Here is a 19,697-nt window from a genome sequence, read left to right as displayed (position 1 = left end):
AGGTAATAAACCTAAGTTTGTTTGCCTCTGGTGTGTTCCTGGCAGTCTGTTCTGTGGGCTTTTTGGCATACCAAGGGCTTGGCATGGTGCCTGGTACTGAGCAGGAATTCAGTCAATTGTGTCTTGAACAAAAGGATGGAGTAACAAGACTCTTTTCATAACTTAGGAGTTCTGAAGAGAATTCTAAATAGACAGTTTCAAAAATATTAGGAGCCACATCTAACAGCCTTGAGAGGACTATGTATATAAGTTTCCAGGCTGTATGCCTTAATGAGCTATCATCAACTGAAGCTATGTAATCAGAAATGCTGATGAAAAGCCAGTCCTGTTGCTGGGCACTTCTACACATCAAGTATAATTCCTGGCCTACAGGAAATTATAAACTAATCAAGGACACAAGGTGAAGAAGCAGGTGAACATCATCTGGGTTCCTACAGTGCCGAGCATTGGATCTTGTCCATAGCAGTTGCTCTCAACAGTATCTTCATTGTTTACTGACAGGGGTTTTACTCTGTTGGTAATAACTGGCTGAGAGTTTTTAAGCAGAGTCAGATCCTGATAAATATTACATAGGTCTAGGAAGCCTGCTGTGGCAAGAGGAAGGGAACCCTGTGAGCAGGCAGTCTTGTTGGAGGTCATCTTGATGAGTCAGGGCAGAAAGAAGGTCCTTGCCTATGAAAATAACAGTGGAAAAGGAAATGGATGTATCTTTCAGAGCTAGAAGAGACAACCATGGCAACTAACTGACCTCCAGGGACTATGGCAGGCAACAGAGTTAAAGACGCATCAATGTTACGACCGCAGTGGTTTGGAAAATAATCCTGACACAGACAAGAATAGCTGCAAAGGACAGAGATTATCTTTACATCAGTGCTAATCCCCATTATCACAGGCTTCGGGTTCTTAACTTAGGTTAAAGCACAAGCTAGCATGGCGTTGCATTAACTACTACCTGCGTGCTCAAACTCTTTGCACAGGTCAGATCAATAAGAGCAAGATAGGCCTTGGTATCTACTTAGAGTCAGTAACTATGAGCAGCTTATGGATTCCAGCTACTCAAAGTCATGACATTCCTTTCACAAGACATGATAGACAGATTTGGCTTTTTAAGCTTTGCTCAAAATTTCAATTAAGCTCATTTAAGCTCTGAGAGTCAAAGGCTCTCGAACTTTATTTAAGCCAATGAGCCACTAGAGCGAATAGCTTATGACGACTTTTTGACGTTTTAACTTAACATTTTGTGATATAAAGAGAGCAGCCAATATGAGGACAAAGCCAGGCCAGACATTGTTCCAGGCTAGGGAACAAAGGAAACACAATGTAAACTAAGGAACGATGTAAATACATAAATAATATTTTTAAAGAGTATGCTTTTATTTATTTTTTTCTGGAACCTTTTAGATGAAGGTAGCTTTGCCCAAGAATCCATCACAAATAGGGGAAGAAAAGATTGGGTTAAATAAGACGAAAACATCACTGCAGATAGGAGGCTGAGAAGCTTTCACTGTATCATGTTTAAAGACTTGATGCAAAGTTACTTCAGAGAGGTAGTCCACCGGGAAAAGGAAAATCAAACACGAATTTCTTCTCCCAAGAACGTAATCTTCTGGGCATGCCATTTTGTTGCTCATTAAAAACTCCCTGCTAAAGAAAATATTTTCAGGTCGCTCCACTGAATCTGCTGCAACTGGTCTATTTTCAGCTCTATTTTCTCTGAGCCTCGCAGCAGAAGTTCTTAAATGATCCTGGGACCAGGTTTGGTTCAAGTTGCCAAGAGCATTTAAGATCGTGTTGTTTTGCTTTTGTTTTCCAATAATCTACAGCTGGGGATATGAGAGGCTACAGTGGATGTTTTTCCCAGAAATTGGCTTTTCTACCACTGGATCATCTGAGTCTATTTTCATTAAATAACGTATGCACAAATAATCAACGAACAACTGGAAATGATTATTCAGTAATTACATTTAGCTCCAACAGAAATAGCCCACTAGGACAATAAGAGCATTCAGGTAATGACAGCCATTTTTAACTCTGAAAATGCCAGTTGGGGCAACCAATGACAGCTGTGCCATCCCTCCAGGCCCCTTGAGGTCAAATGCAGCCTCCACATTCTTAAAGGTCACCACCTTTTTCACCACACAGTGAGGCTAAGAAAACTCAGGCAAACAGGGTCTTTCTACACCAGAACTTCAGAACAGGCTAGGGGAGTAGCAAGTCATTTTAAAACAATAAAACTGACTCTTTTTTAAAAAATGGATTTACTCATTAATTTAATGCATCTACTTTGCATTTCCTGCAAACCTCATGTCACAAGTAATACTCTGGGGGCTCAATTGCAATGGGCCATTTTGCTGGTATTCCCTGTCTCTCCCCACCCCACAATTCCTCCAGCCATACTCCACCTCTCGCTGTCCCAATGTCATCTACACTGCCATGACCCTTGGCTTCTGTTGGGTTTGATGAAGGGTGGCACCAGCCAAAGGTGGGGGAGCGGGAGGAGTGTAATCGGGTGCTGTTTCTCCTACTCTCTCCACTTCACTGCAGTGTCCCACAGTGGGTATGTCCCTTCACAGCTCTGGCTTCTGCCCAGTGGCCCTTCCACCATGATTCCAACACTCATGGGACTCCACAATTTGCTCCTCTTGTTTCTGTGGCCCAAGGATGGCAATGGCTTCCCCCTGCTGCTGGTTTTTGGGAGCCAGATCACCCTCTGTTTATCACTATAATCCTCCCCAGGGGTCTGCAGTAGTCCCTTCACTAGACTCTCTTCATTCAAACCCTCGGAGGCAAATTCTGTTTCCAGCCAAGACCCCAATGTAACCAGCTTTTAAAATAAAGATAAAGGTGTCCCTTTCCTGACTGAGAATGATGAGCAAACACAAAAGGCCCATACCTATGAAAAGTATGCATGAGTCAAACAAACTTCCACTAGCCTTCTCTTTTAGCAGACTTAATGTATTTAATGTCAAACTCAATGGCAAAAAAATGCAATTAGAGTTAATATTCCTCTTTTCTAACTTCTACTCCTGGTTTGAAATGAGGGGGAAAAATATCATACCCACTCACACTCGCTGTCAAAAAAAAAAAAAAAAAAAAAAAAGCCCAGGAAAGTCCAGTTCTAAAGACTAGTGATTCCACGTAAGTCCCATGGATGCTTGAATAAAATGAGTTCTTTAGAAGTCATTATACGAAAAAGATACTTGCACACAAGTGTTTATACCAGCACAATTCACAATTGCAAAAATATGGAACCAGCCCAAATGCCCAGCAATCAATGAGTAGATGAAGAAATTGTGATAGATATATACCATGGAACACTACCCGGCCATAAAAAAGAATGAAATAAAGGCACCTGCAGCAACCTGGATGGAACTGGAGACCATTATTCTAAGTAAAGTAACTCAGGAATGGAAAACCAAACATCATATGTTCTCACACATAAGTGGGAGCTAAGTTATGAGGATGCAAAGGCATAAGAATGATATAATCGACTTTGGGGACTTGGGGGAAAGGGTACAGAGATGAGGAATAAAGACTACACATTGGGTACAGTGTACACTGCTTGGGTGATGGGTGCACCAAAATCTCAGAAATTGCCACGAAAGAACTTATTCATGTAACCAAACTCCTCCTGTTCCCCAAAAACCTATTGAAATAAAATAAAATAAAAGCAACTATGTATATGGAAAATAAAAAAATTAATAAAAAACAAAAGTAGGCTATTATTCTCTAAAAATAAAATAATAATATGAGCTCTTTTCCATTCAAGTGCTTATTCCTTTGCAATTACAAAAAAAAATTGGAAAACATTTTCTGAATCTTTTTCTCTAGTTCCCAGAATTTGATTCACTATACTGCAGAAAGGGTAATCACCTCTCCTTTCAAAAACTGGAGAGTTAACAAAATGGAAAACATGAAATAAAAAGCACTGTTTTGTCCAAACCTTACAAGGTGTATACGTCACTCTCAAAATTCATGATCCGTTCTAAGACTGTATCTCAGATGGCACTTCTTTTCTTCAGTTTGAATATTTACTTATTTAGCTGGAAGCTATGGTTTTCTCTCACATCATTAACCCACTAAAAGGATATTTGTTGAATTTGCAACAAGTTGACAAACTGTACAGTTTCCAAGGCTAAACGTAATGTTTTCATTGGATCTCTTTTTTTTTTTTTTAAGTAAGCAATGGGCCCCTAATAACACAGTAGATATAAATTAATAAACAGAGCACAAGTTTTAATCCCGGCACAGTTAGCTACCCAGGCTATCTCTCCTGCATTCTACTTTAAAACAATTCTGGTTATTGTCACTTCAACTCCTCCCTAGACCTAGTCTCTAGATCAATTCTCCACCTTTCGCTCCCCGCTCTGTGCTCAGGAAGAGTATGGCCCATTCCCTGCCCTCTGGCTTCTTGTTGAGTTCCATTAACAGGAGGCATCACTAGGAGATCCGAGCTAGAGGAAGTAAGTTCACGGTCTGACTCCCTCCACTTGTCTGTACTTCAGAGTCTGGTGGTTCTGACAGAAGCTGGTTCTCCAATGGCACATCTCTGACTACTGCTCCCGCTGGGTGGCCCCAACTCCTCTTCCCCCTTCCCAAAGTGAATCAAAGCTTTTCACTGTAAATAGTTCCTAGTTACCTTAACAACCCTTATTTGTTCGCTTACTTCTGTCTACACTTCTGTAAATAGTGCTTTGTTATATTTGTTAACTTCTCTCCAGAGTGTGCCTTATGTGTCCTGCTGGGTCCCCCAGTGATTCAGGCACGACTTGGGATGAAGAGTACAAGGCACTGCTCAGGCCAGGGAAGGTCCCCTCTCAGCACCTGTGAGGTGTGCCCTGGCTTTGGAAGAGCAATGGTGTTCGCTTCTAGTATCTGAGAACCACCTGGAGAGCTTATTAAAAATGCAGGCTCAAGGAAAGACTAAAAAACTATCATAGATCCAAGGAGACTAAGCAGATACGAGGACTAAATGTAATGTGATAGCCTGGATTAAACAGGAAAAAAGGGCAGTAGTGGAAAAATTGGTGAAATCTGAATAGTCTGTAGCTTAGTTCGCATTACTATACCAATGTTTATTAATTTTGACAAATTATTTTGGTCTATAAGAAGTTAACAGAAAAATCTGGTTGAAGGAAATACAGGAACTCTTTGTACTATATTTGCAACATTTTATTGCAACATTTGCAATATTTCTGTAAATATAAAATTATTCCAAGATAAAATGTTTACTAAGGGGAAAAGAAGCAGATTCTCAGGTGCCCTGAATCAGAATTTCATCAGTTGATACATAAGCATGTGGCTTGATGACTGAACCTTGAAATGTACAGCTCTAAAGGACTTGGAAAATATTAGCTCTGGTAGGGATAAGGATGGAAACAATTGCTTACTGATGCTAAACTACAGCATGATTACTTGACTATTTAAAGAAAAATGCCAAATGAAGCTTTATCAAGGTTCACCTTCTATTCCAGTTAATTAGAATGATTCATCCCTCGACCAGTTGCTGCATTTATTTTCATCCATAAAAACACTTGTATGTAGGTGCAGGTAATTATAGAACCAAACAAAGACAATGACACTAGAGTTCTTCTACTTCCTCCTCCCTCTGAGATTAAGGTTTTTTGTAGTGCATGTCCACACCCTCCCCCAAACTTTGAGTTTCCAAGAAGGCAGGGCCAACCGACTTTCCTCATCGTTTTCATGGTGGGTGTTCTGTTTCTCTGAGTACACTTTGAGCTCCCCGAAGGCAGGAGCTGGATTTTCAATTTCTTTTGTGCTTTTCTACAGCCATTCAGTGTCCTTCACCCAGAGGTTCTGGCAAATCAACAACCTATGATTCTCCCTCTGTGTCCATATTTTTGCCTATTTATTGTAGATATAATTCTTCCATTCAACATTTCCTATGCCTTTGGCATGTGTAAGAGGTAGGATAGACAGAAGTGAAAATGTTGACATTATTACTTGTTTCTTAGCAATGTTAACTGAGCACCTATTATGTGCTGGCTATTATTCTAGTCATTGAGGATCTGACAATAAATAAAAGAACCTCCACCTTCAAGGAACTGAAAGTCAAATCAAGGAGACAGACAAGCAAGCAGACAATTCTTTTTTTTTTTTTTTTTTTTTTTTTGAGACAGAGTCTCGCTCTGTCTCCCAGGCAGGAGTGCAGTGGCCGGATCTCAGCTCACTGCAAGCTCCGCCTCCCGGGTTTACGCCATTCTCCTGCCTCAGCCTCCCGAGTAGCTGGGATTACAGGCGCCCGCCGCCTCGCCCGGCTAGTTTTTTTTTGTATTTTTCAGTAGAGACGGGGTTTCACCGTGTTCGCCAGGATGGTCTCGATCTCCTGACCTCGTGATCCGCCCGTCTCGGCCTCCCAAAGTGCTGGGATTATGAGCTCTCCGTTCCCATCCTCATACTTGGTCCATCATGACTGAACAACCCTTAGGGACAGGAATAGGTTCTAGTTCCAAGTCTGCCACGGGTTAAGAACCGATTTTTAAAAAGGCACAAACTCTAAAGTAATGAAGAATGTGCCACTCCAAAATATGCTGCTCTGGCATATTGACGATTCTGAATTAAAGGCAGTTAAAAAAAAAAAAAAAAAAAAAAAAAAAAAAAAAAAAAGCACATGCAAGATCACTCTGACCTTCCTTCTGTTTCTTAAAAGCAGGAGATAAAACTCCCATGCGAAAAAAAATGTCCTCCTTATACCAAAAGGAAAGCAACATTCTTAACATCAAGGAAAAGAAGTTGAGGCCAGTAGCAATCTGTACAAACAAACCTTGATAAACTCACCCTTATTTTCCTAGTTGCTTCTCCACCCAATTAACTACCCCCGACCAAGCCCCTTTGCCTTGACACCATTACACAATTTACTAGTCTTTGTCCAATTCAGTGTAGAAGTAACTGATTCTAACTGCTTCTTTGGGTCTTCATTTCCTTGTAAGTGCCCTCAGGTCACATAAAACTTGTATTAAATAGATTTGGGTTTCTCCTGTTTATCTGAATTTCCAAGCCCAGCTACCGCCCCCTCCCCGTGGCCCCTCCACACACACACACACACACACACACACACACACACACACACACACACACACACACACACACACACACACACACACACACACACACGCACACACACACGCACACACACGCACACACGCACGCACGCACACGCACACACACACACGCGCACACACACACACACACGCGCGCGCACACACACACACGCGCGCGCACACACACACGCACACACACACGCACGCACACACGCACGCACACGCACGCGCACGCACACGCGCGCGCACGCACACACACACACACGCACACACACACGCACGCGCGCACACGCGCGCGCACACACACGCACACGCGCGCGCGCACACACACGCACACGCGCGCGCACACACACACGCACGCGCGCGCGCACACACACACACACGCGCGCGCGCGCGCGTGCGTCCTAAAAGAGAAGAGGAAAAGTTTTGTCTCTCCTATACCTTCGATCCTCTAATTCAAAAAAATAAAAAAGTAGAGAGGGGTAATTTTTTTTTAAAAATATCTGTCTCTCTGCCTCACGGCACTGTTACTCCATTGTGGCTCAAATAACAATGGATGTAAAAAAGTGTTTTGAAGATGCCAAGTGTTATAGAAATGTCAAGCAATAGAAATCAATGACTTAGACAGTCCCTGCCTACTAACTCTAAGGCAAAAAGCTGGGGGTCCAATGACCTCTCTATTAAGCACAAATTTCAGACAATAAGATTGTATAAAAAGCAACCCTTTCAAAGATTTAAGCTCTGTTGCCTTAGAGTTAGCAATTAATGAGAATTAGAGTAACATCAAAGAACTGTGTCAGAAGGGGAGAGGTTGCCTGTGCACAAAGTGGACCTGCATTTTATTCAGGGCAGACCTGTTTTTGCTTCTGTCTCCCTGAATAAGGAGGAAAGCTCAGGGTAGTTCAACCCTTCTCTGAAACTGGAAGAGATTTCTTAGCTGGGGTCCTTCATATTTCTATTTGATTTGAAAAGAAGCTTCCAGGTCAGAGATGAAAGAAAAGCTACTACAAGTCAGTGCTGGAGCATATAAACCAGTGAGCAATTTTCAGCAAATATCTCATAAAAGATTATGCTTGAGAGAAGTTTTGAAGAGCAGATTTGCTGTTTCAGATAAATATAGTGTTTATTCTCAGCCTGCAAGGTAGAAAATGTTCTTTTGGAGCAGTTTACCATCTTTCTGTCTGGAGAAATCGATGAGCTTCTAAGGGCTCTCTTTAGATGCCATGGTAACCACATGATTCAGGTCAAATCTTTCATGTTTGGGATACAGCTTAAGGAATTTTAAAATGCTACCTCAGAAAAAAAAGCTCTTACAGTAGGCACTGCTGGTATGTTCGAGCTGGACATTAGACACATTCACTTCAGGGCCGGGCCCCACTGTGTCCCCCAGTACTGGGAAGCACTTGGGTAGCCAAGACGAATAGAAGACACTATATCAAGGGACTTACAGTGGGTGGTGAGGAGTCCTGATAAGATAAGTAAGCAACAATGAGGTAGGGGCCCCAGGTTGGGGAGGGGCTTCAGGTTGGGGTGGGCCCCACTGTGGGGAGAGCAATGACCAATTGTTCTGAGATATAGCTAATCACAAACATGTAGCACCCTCCAGCAAGATGTTATAAAACTTCCCTCCAACCCTTGCCTCTTTGCAGGCAGCCCTTTCTCTGCTGTGCTACCCACTGCATCCTTGCAGTGTATTTGCATACTTTCTCTAATTAATCTGCCTTTCTTTACCTACAACTGTCTTGGTAAATTCTTTTACTGCCCTTGCCACTGGCCCCAAATAGTTGCTACCCCCAACAGGCGTGGTGCCCAGGGATTAGCAATTATAAAATATCCAAGAATCTACAGTAATTATGACATCATAAAGTCTGAGCTTTTTAAATTTGGTTTTTTAATTAAAATTTTATTCTCTAGCTTTCGCTGTGACTTCAACTGTAAAAGTCTTTCATGAGGATTACATTGGTTAAATATAAACATGAGAATAAGTTGAGTGTTGAGCAGGAAAACAGTAACAGGAACAGAAAGAAGTTTAAGTTGTTCATTTGGGCCTTCAAATACACTTAGCCTGAAAAACCAGGAAGAGTAAAAAAACTGTCGGCCTGTGGGAAAGAACAGCAACTTTGGCTTTCCTGGTAAGGCAAAATTACCTCCAGCACGGGGGTCTCTCTGACGTCTCCCTAGAGATAATAATTTTCCTTTTACTTGAAAGTAATGAACAATTATCGGTGATGGGGACTTTCTCTTCTTCATTGTGTGTGTGGGTGTGTTTATACCATATAAGGTTACATCAGGAAACGCTTTGGAGGTCACTATACACACGAACCAATGAGCATCTCAATCATTTCTATGTATGTACAAGAAAGTTGATAATTTCAACCAAATGGTCTTCATAAATCCCATGAATTAGCTGTGAATTTCTTCAGGGAAGGATGCACAAGAGAAATGTCATGTCTGGTCCCTTTTTTACCATGTAGTCGAGGAGGCAAAGACAGACCCACAGGAAACATGGACAAGAGACATTGTTTGATCTCTCTTGACCCTTACTTACTCTTCATTTCTTTCTTGACCTCATGGAGTCCTCTTTGACTTCTACCCATCCACCATACCCATTAACCACTTTCTCCATCTTTATGGTCAACCCCTACTCCCCCAACACAGACACAGATACATCTTCGTCTCCTTCCTTCTGTGCCCAATCTGAGAATGTTATGAACTCTCCATGGATCCTCAATATTCTTCTCCTCTTATCTTTTCAAGCCTGGATCAATCCTGCATTCTTTACTCTCTGTTCCAACACTGATAACTCCAGGAAAAATGCTACACAACCTTATAAATCCCTTCGAGGAAGTCACGGGGTCTCACTTGAGAATGTTAATTTCCCAGTTAGGATGTAAGTTTCTTGAGGACAGAAACTGTGTCCCATACTTCTTTGTTAAGCCCAAGGGTACCCTTGAAGGCTCAATAAATATTTGATGCAATGAATTAATGCTAGAAATAAGGAACTAGAAAGGTCAGTGCTCATTTGACAATCTTATGTATAAAACTTTCCTACCTAGTTTATGTGTAAATAAACACATAAAGTAGGTATGTGCTATTCCAAAATAATTCAAAAACATAGCCTCAGAAGGGACTGCTACCTAAAAATCAGCTTGTAAAAATTATTCTGTGGATTTCAGAATTGTAAAACTCTTCAAACTTATTTTATAACTCAAAATATTTTCTAATTTAAGATCATCCTTCCTGTTAGTTAAAGCAGTGTATTGAGATCTTACTATACTGTATGAGAAACCACATTTAAAGTTTCACCAAATGGAAATTCATCTTCAGTTCATATTTGTATCTCTCCCATGGAAAAACAAAAGGGTCTTTCCATGTTAGTCAGAAAGGCAAATATCAAAGCAATCCTGAAATATCTCATTTCAGGGAGAAGAAAGTCAACATTCTTATGAGGCAATTGGCCACTGTAAGGTGTAAAGTTTCAATGGGACATTGCCCCGAAGGAGTCCTGGGTACTTTGAGTCCACACTGGGAATGCAGAATGCTTTTCCCTTAAGTCAGTGGCAAACTGGTCTCAGCTGTGTGGGGACCACTGCTCTGCCAAGCAAACTGTGCTGCAGGTCATGAACCTCATACCAGCTTGGCAGGAACAAGCCCGAATGTCGCCTGATTCTCCTACAAATGTAATAATATCCAACAAGCAACTGATTGGACAGCACACGATGTCATTTTCTCTAATTAAGGAACTCTCAAGAAAAACCAAAATAGCGACAGAGCACTGTCAGCAAAGCAATCAGTGGCGACAATTAGCTGTCAATTCCAACTCCTGGGCTGAGCCTCGGGTAGGAAGCCGGGCTAGTTGCTAAGAGTTTCCAAATCAGGATTACATCAGGAGTCAAAGACGACAAGGACATAAGGAGAGGCCAGAGCCTGCTATATACCAACAGCGCCTGCCTCAAACACTCCTCTAGTGCGGGGAGTAGCAGGATGTGTAATCACAGAAGCTACTGCCCAGTCATCTGCATTTGCTTGTTTGTTTGTGTCTTGAGAAGAAACGCAGAGGGATCTAATGATGAATCATGCAGTGAGCTTCTGAAACAGCTGAAGGCCTAGTGGCTGTGGTCCTTGCTGTTTATTTACCCTGAGTCACCCTTCCTCTTTACCTGAAACAAGTCTACCCATTCTCTAAGATCTATAAGCAGTTCATCCCATCTCCTTTAAAAGGGCTTCACGACTACAAAACACACATGAATTTTCCCTTTTCTCAGCTCCCATAGCAGATCACCACATTGCAGGGTCATTAGTAGTAGGAGTTGAGTAAACATATAAAGCAACTAATATAATACAGTTGGCACAATATGTAATAATATATAACAATCAGATATGTTTACATATACACACGTACACTCACACACACACACATAAATATATACCCTCACACGCATACATATATAATTACTAGAAGAAGCATCATTCTCTCCATCTCAACATTCCTACTACCTGGGCACATAAAACAAAATGTTTATCTTCTTGAAGCTACTAGAAGGTGATTCTTCCACCTCACTACATCCCTCCATGCTCCCTCAAGGGAGTGAATTGAATTGCTGAGCCTGAGAGTGGGTAAGTGCATGGTGGGCTAGGTACCTCCCCTTCTCTCTATTTCTAGTCTCAGCAGTACGTATTTTTCTTTTCCATGAAAGAAGATTTCAGCAATCGAAGTAATAGGAGGTGTCATTATAGATGAATCTGTTTATAATTTAAGCTCATTCTCCAATACAGCAGCACTGGTACCTACCACTAATCTGTAGCTCCTTGTTGGTCTGATGTCTACATTTAGTTCTCCATCCATAACAAGCCCAGCTCCAATTGCTTTTGCAGAAAGAATATGCCCAACTTAAAGATAAATTTCTCAGCCTCCTTTGCAGCTAAGGGTGACCATTGAGATTATGCCAGAATTCACTGGCCAGGGCAACCAGAACTCTTTACCTGGGCTGACTCCACCAGGCATGACCTGGTGCCCTTCTCTGGCTACCCGCTTGGAACACATATGTAATGGTCCCAAATTGAACAAGATATGTTTTTAAAAAAAATTAATGATGTTGCCAGAATGTTTTGACTTCATGTCTCTAAGTGGGGACAGGAATGAGCTTAAAATACTTGAGTCCAAAAACAAAAGGAAAGACAAAAGGAGAGCAGATGCTTTAATCCAGAAATCATGGCTAGCATTTTCTGTGGAATTAAAAGAAAGAGAACAGCTTAAGAATTTGGACAAATGTAAAATTAACCTTTATCAAGAGTTGAGAAAACTAGAATTTTGGCAGCACACTCCCTTCACTGAATAACAAGATACTCAAAGTCGGGAAGATTAAGAAGTTGAGAGCTCTTGGCAAGAACCTTGTCAGAGGAATGGGTCCTTGCTACGACCCTGTGAGCCAGGTGTTTGAATCATCAATAGCAACTTCATGCAGGAACGTGTTTCTTAAGCTGAGACCAATATGGAGAGGGCAGATTTGCCCTAGGAAGCAGGCTTCATGTGGGTCTCTGTCCATTTGGGCTGCTATAATAAAATACCATAGACTGCATGGCTTATAAGCAACACTTATTGCTCACAGTTCTGGAGGCTGGGAAGTCTGAGATCAAAGTGCCAGCAGATTCGGAATCTGGTGAGGGTCCTATTCCTGATTTATAGATGGTGCCTTCCTGCTATGTCCTTACATGATGGAAGGGGCAAAATTCCCATAGGTTTCTTTTATTAGGGTATGAATTCCATTCATGAGGGCCCCACTTTCATGATCTAATCACCTCCCAAAGACTCTCACCTCTTAAAACCATCTCTTTGGGGGTTGGGTTTCAACATATGAATCCTGGGGGGTATACAAATGATCCCATCATAGCAATAGGTCTAAAAGGAAATCTCTTTGAGAGAAAGCACCAGAAAAATCCCTGCTACAAGAAAGAGTTTTTAAATGCTAGGAGCACAGAGCTCAAAAAAAAAGTTTAAAAGTAATAAGTTTTAAATAAGCATATCAATGATAATTGTTCAATTAAATTGATAATTTTTTTTTTTTTTTTTTTTTTGGGAGGCCGAGGCGGGCGGATCACAAGGTCAGGAGATCGAGACCACGGTGAAACCCTGTCTCTACTAAAAATAAATTGATAATTTAACTAGAAAATGCATTTAAAATGTCTTAATTCTGTGCACTATACCCCCCACCCCACCAGGTTATCCTTACAGTAGAGATACCTTCACAAATATTTTGACTTTGAAAGATTTTAATCTCATTAAATACAGAGTCGACTACAAAAAACACAGAAACCATGATTACGTAAAACACCGCATCTAGTACATTCTAGACATTCTAGTACACAAGAATCACTCAGGGATCTTGTTGAAATGCAGATCCTGATTCATCAGGTCTGAGATAGGACCTGTGATTCTCCATTTCTAACAGGATCTCAGTGGGTGCAGATGCTGCTGGTGCCTGGACCACCCCTGGAATACCAAGGGTGTAGACGGTTAATATAACCAAGCTGAAAGTTGAAGTGATGCTCCCAAGATGGCTAGGAAATCAATAAGTTGTGGAATTAGACTGATGCACTTCTCGACCCATAGACATTAGTAGTCCTTCTTTAAGATCTTTAACTGTACACCCCTCTTCTGAGAAGCTGCAAACTTCTCCAGAATGCCCATTCTACTGTCTCGTTTTTGTATTTTTTTCATTTTTCTCCCATTTCATCACCCTGTCTTGAAGATATTTATGGCAAGAAGAAGCCAATCTTCCTCCCTCCCTTACCCCAGACCTCAGAATAAAGCTATTCTATTGCAATATTCCTGCCATTGTAGTCATATACTTCTGCAAAGGAACAAAGAAAAATTCCAAACACAGCCAACCTAATAAAAGAATAAAATTTAAGTCCTCTCAGTTTTCCTATTAAATTTTAGATTGTGGTTTTATTGCCTTCTTTTGATTCGGTTTCCATTCATTTTTGACTGGCAATTGTATTTACAACCAAAATTTTCCTTTAAGCTAGTGACTCTTAAAAAATTGCGACACAGTTCTACATCCATGTAAGATACAGAAAACCACAGAGAACATCACTGTCATCCTAACAACAAGAAAAGCTTCATAATCAACAAAATCATATTTGTATTGAACCCATTAGAGAGCTAAGGACACAAGGCAACCAAGTGAACTAAGTTTACCAAGAGTGGCATGCCCTTCCAAGGAGAAAGGGGTCACACAAACTGTCCCCTTTGGCAGGGCACAGTAGAAAGAGGCAGCCATCATGAAAGCAGGAATAAGAAAACAGCTAAAATGTTAATGAATTTCTAAAGGGCAAGTGTGGGCAAGTATGACAGTATCCCTGGGAGCCTCAGAAACATGAGATGAGCCCCAGCTCTCTCTCAAGCTTTTTCCTAGGGTTCCGCAATGAACACTCATTAAAAAGAAGAAGGGTGGGGCTGGAGACTGGGGAGTTCTCCTTTTAGTAGGGCAGAGGCAAGTAACTCCTTCTACTTCCCAAACTTTATTTCATATTAAGCAAAAGCTTTCAACAACTGGTAGAGGACCAAAACACCTTCCTAGCCCCAAGGTCCAAGCAAAAATCCACTGATTCTTGGAAAGGGGTACAAGCAAAAGCCTGCCATCTGCCCTAAGGGAAGGACAAGAAACTTGCAGGTCCAGGATCCTGTGCTGACACAAACAAGAGGTCTGTTACCAGTGAGGGAGGGGCAGGAAACTCTCTCCCACACAAAACACTCCACAGATACAAGGCAAAGGTTGGCTGCCTTGAAGAGAAGCAGGAACACTAACAAAGCCCCAGTCCCAAGGCCCAGAAACATAAGGCCTACCTAAGACTGAGGCTGGCCCAGTTGAACTGAGAACTCACCACCACCACCACAGCTTTGCCTAGTACAATGAACAAGAGCAATCTACTGCTAGCAGAAGAGCACAAACATGGAGAGAGAGGTCCCCTTTGTGGAGCAAGGGTGAAGAGTCTGCTGAAAACTGAGGATGGAGCTTAGACATGTAGAAAAACATTCTGGCATGCCACTGCATAAGGTCACTGCAGTCCACCATTGGAGAACTTTGGAGTCTGTTACGCTGAAGGTAACTACAGCAATCACAAATTCAACTCCACCTAAACTCGATACTAATTACCAATCTTGTTGTTAACTACTAACAAGATTGACTCAACCCTTCATATCAACAATCTTACAGAAGAAAAAGTATGCCCAATTCTGAGCAATATTATTTACTTTATTATCTACTGCTGTTCTACAAACACTTTCCAAAATGCAATCAAAATTACAAGACACTCAAAAAAGCAAAAACAAAAAGCCCTCAACTCATTGTCAAAATAAAGCAATCAACATAGCTAGAAAGAGAGATGGCCTGGATTTTAGAACAATCAGAGACTTTAAAATAGCTATGATTAATATGTTAAAGGCTTTCATAGAAAAGGAGGATAAAATGCAAGAAAAGATAAAGGATCCTAGATGAGGGAGGGAAAGTATAGAAGATAAACAAACTTAAAGATAGATTAATAGAAACTTTATCCAAGTTGAAATCAAAAGAGAAAGAATATTTTTAACAAAAAGATGATGCAAGAGCTGTCAAACAGTATAAAATGGTCTAATATGCATATAATTAGAGTACCAAAGAGGGGAGAGAAAGATAGAGGTGTCAAAGTAATTAAAATGGGGAAAGAGCAGCTTTTTCAATATGTGATGCTGGAAAATTTAGACATCCATATAAAAAGTTATTCTTGACCCTTACCTCACAAAAGACATAAAAAATGACCTCAAAATAGATCATATAACTAAATATAAAGCTTAAGCTTTAAAATTTCTAGAAAAAATAAGAAAATCTTTGCATCCTTCATTTTAGCAAAGATTTCCTAAATAGTACTTAAAACTACTCTTCCAGGCTGGGTGCAGTGGCTCACACCTGTAATCCCAACACTTCGGAAAGCTGAGGCGGGTGGATCACCGGAGGTCAGGTGTTTGAGACCAGCCTGGCCAACATGGTGAAATCCCGTCTCTACTAAAAATGCAAAAATTAGCTGGGTGTGGTGGTGGGCACCTGTAATCCCAGCTACTTGGGAGACTGATGTAGGAGAATTGCTTGAACCTGGGAGGCAGAGGTTGCAGTGAGCCAAGATAGCGCCACTACACTCCAGCCTAGGTGACAGAGCAAGACTCCGTCTCAAGAAGGAAAAAAAAAAAACAAAAAAACAAAAAAACTACTCTTCCACTTTTAAAAACTGATAAACTGAAATTCACCAAAATGTAAAACTTTCTACTCTTTGGATGATACTTTTAGGACTTTTAAAGAAACAAACTAGACACTGAGAAAAAGTATTTGCAAAGCACATATTTAATAAAGCATTTGTATCCAGAATATATTCTAATTAGCTACATATCATTAAGACAAATAATTTTTAAATGGGTGAATGATTTGAACAGACACTTTATCAAAGAAGATATGCAGATGGCAAAGTAGCACATGAAAAGGTGTTCAATATCATCAGGGAAATGAAAATTAAAGCTATGATGAGATAACACTATACACTCAAATTGCTAAAATTACAAAGAGTGATAATACCAAGTGCTAGAGAAGCTATGGAGCAACTAAAACTTTCTTATATTGCTGATTGCAATGTAAAGTGTCACAGTCCTTTTGGAAACAGTTTGGGGGATTTTTTAAAATAATGTTTAACATATATTTGCTATGCTTTCCGTATGATACAATAATCCCACTCCTAGTAATTTATCCAAGAGAAAGGAAAACATACGTCCACACAAAGGCCTGTTCATGAATGTTTGTAGCAGCTTTATTCCTAGTAGCTAAATACTGTAAACAACCCAAATCTTCATCATTTGGTTAATGGATAAACTTGCGGTATACCACACAATGGAATTCTTCTATTCAACAATAAAAAGGAACAAACCACTGTTACTTATAACAGCATGGATGAATCTCAAAAAAAAAAAAAAAAAAAAAATACTCCAAGTGAAAAAATCTGAAACAAAGGCTGCATACTATATGATGCCATTTATATATTCTGGAAAAAAGAGAAAGCAGAGAGCCAAATCCAGATTGTGGTTGTCAAGGGCTACAGGTAGAGGGAGTAGATTTACTACAAAGGTGTACATTTTCAAGTGTTTGATACATTCTACCTCTTGATTGTGAGGTAAAACAATGATTACATACATTTTTCAAAATGTATCAAACCATATATTTTAAGAGAATGAATTTTCCATGTGTTAATCATACCTCAGTAACCCTAACCAAAATAGACATATAGTGCTATGGCAAAAGAATGGGGCTTGGTCAACTGGATCTTCACATGGAAAAAAATTAATCTTGACCTTGTACTTCACACCATGTACAATGAAATCAATTCCAGACATATTATAGATTGAAATGTAAAGGTAAAATAATATATGAAATTCATAAAATAATGAACTTTTGTTCATAAAAATGAGTAAAAAACCACAGAAAAAGAGACGATATTTGTAACACATATATCCTACCAAGGATATATCTAAAATATATATTATTAAAAATGCCTATAACTCAATAAGAAAGACAATTTAATTTTTAAAACAACCCAATGTTTTCACATTTTTAAGACCCAAAGGGGCTTCTCACAAAACAAGATACCCAAATGGCCAATTAATATATGAAATGGTGCCCCACCTCATTAGTCTATAGGGAAACGCAAATTTAAACAATATGATGCTATTACACACCTACCAGAAGAGCTTAACTAAAAAAAAAATAATAAAAAATAAATAAATAAATAAAAACAGAAAACACCTTGTTTTGGAAAATATGTGGACTAATTAGAACCCCCATACACTCCTGATTCTGATTATAGTATAAATTTTTTAATTGATGCAACCATTTTTGAAAACAGTTTGATAGTATCTACTAAAGCTGAACATATACCTGCCTTATGATCCAGAAATTCCCCTCCTGCATATGTATTCAACAGAAATATGTATATGTAACTGAAACCATAACAAAACTGACTCAAGAAGAAATAGAAAACCTAAATAAATCAGAAAATAAATCAGTTAGTAAAATTTCTTTCCTCAAAGAAAACATCTGGCCCAAACTGTTTTACTGTCAAGTTCCAGTACACATTTAAATAGCAAGCAATTTCAGTATTTTGAAAACTATTCCTGACAAGGAAAATCACAGAAAGATTTTAGTCAATCTCATTTATGACTAAAACTTAGCAAATTGTATCTAGCTAAGTATAGAAAAGATAACACATCATTACAAAGTTGGTTTTATCTCAGCAATGCAAGGTAGCTTAACATTAGAAAATCCATTAATGTAAACTAAAATTAACAAATGAAAGCATAAACATCATTTGATCATCTCAGTGGATATAGAATAGCATTTAATAAAATTCAACGTATATTTATAATAGAGACTTTTAGCAAACTGGGAATAGAAGAGAACATCTTAAGGTGATAATGAATATTTTTAAAATACTTCCATCAAATGAATGTACCATAATTAATTTAATACAATTTACCTACTATTGGATATTTACATTCTCTCCTTTTCATTTTGTATTATTTTACTATCATAATGTATGCTGTGATGAACATTTTTGTGCATGTCAAGTTACCAGTGCCTCAATTTCCTCATGTATAAGATGGAAATAAGACTCAAAAGGCTAAAATGAGGATTACATAGAATGTTAGGTTTATGTATGTCTTAGGGAATCTTGGGAGAAAAGTGTTGTTTACAAACCTAAGAAAAACTTGTTCTATACTTACCTGGTGTTGGATCTCTCACAGCACACTGCAGGCTCAAGTCAGAAGAAATCACTCTGTCAAAAATAAAATTATTGTGTTAGCTTATCAGGAACTAGGAAGAATAATTAAAAAGTCCAAATACATCTAACAGAGTTCTGTTAATATATATAAAACACAAATTTTAAGTCTTAGCATTGTATCACACTTTAATATGCCACTATTTCTTTCTTTATTATTGGTTCTACATTGGTTCTGATTGCTTCTAAAATCAGAATATAATATCTGCAGAATGCAATCAGTGATGGGGATTATTGCTTGCTCCAAGATTTCCTTGTATCATTTGCTATTGTCCTCTCATCCCACTTCCATCCCACTAATCAAGCGAGTATGACTACTACCATGCTTGCTTCATCTGACTGTGATATATAGCACTTCAGTTTTGCACAGTAGTCAGAGTGATCATTCTAAAATTTAAGCATAACACTCTTCTCCTGGAACCCCTTCCACAACTTTCTCTTGCCCTGTGGATAAAAGCCAAACTCCTTGCCATGACATCTAAGGTACTTCATCATTTAACATCTGCCTACTTCTGTAGTCTCATCTCTCATCTCTGTACCATTGCCTGAGCTCCAGCTACTTCACACTTCCTTCAGTTCCACTTCACCTCTTGCCAGCTCCCAGCATTCATACACGCTGCTCCCTTGGCCAGGACTAACTTTCCTCCTTCCCCACTCACCTCCACCTGACTAACTCCTACTTGTCCTTCCATTCTCCACTTAAGTGTTGCTCCTCCAGTCAAGTCATCTGCTGCACTTGACCATCTTAAGTTCATTTATTAACACTCCCAAAGAACACTG

At 39.7% G+C, this 19,697-nt stretch overlaps 2 protein-coding genes across 6 annotated transcripts in view; one reads left to right on the top strand and one right to left on the bottom strand.

The window, feature by feature from the left end:
* The window catches only part of BAALC (BAALC binder of MAP3K1 and KLF4), a 1,274,875-nt gene that overhangs the window by 16,754 nt on the left and 1,238,424 nt on the right, over positions 1–19,697 (top strand). The window lies entirely within an intron of this gene.
* The window catches only part of NCALD (neurocalcin delta), a 448,039-nt gene that overhangs the window by 317,956 nt on the left and 110,386 nt on the right, over positions 1–19,697 (bottom strand). For 4 of the 5 annotated variants that reach the window (XM_050800727.1, XM_050800726.1, XM_050800731.1 and 1 more), the window contains exon 2: positions 18,862–18,914. The exons of the other annotated variant lie outside the window; for it this stretch is intronic. The gene's annotated coding sequence lies outside the window, so the exon portion shown is untranslated. The remainder of the gene's footprint in view (positions 1–18,861; positions 18,915–19,697) is intronic. 5 annotated transcript variants of the gene reach the window in all.

The sequence above is a fragment of the Macaca thibetana genome, chromosome 8 (genome assembly GCF_024542745.1).
Source record: "Macaca thibetana thibetana isolate TM-01 chromosome 8, ASM2454274v1, whole genome shotgun sequence".
NCBI lineage: Eukaryota > Metazoa > Chordata > Mammalia > Primates > Cercopithecidae > Macaca > Macaca thibetana.
Note: the sequence above shows the minus strand (reverse complement) of the source record. Positions and strands in the feature narration are given on the sequence as shown.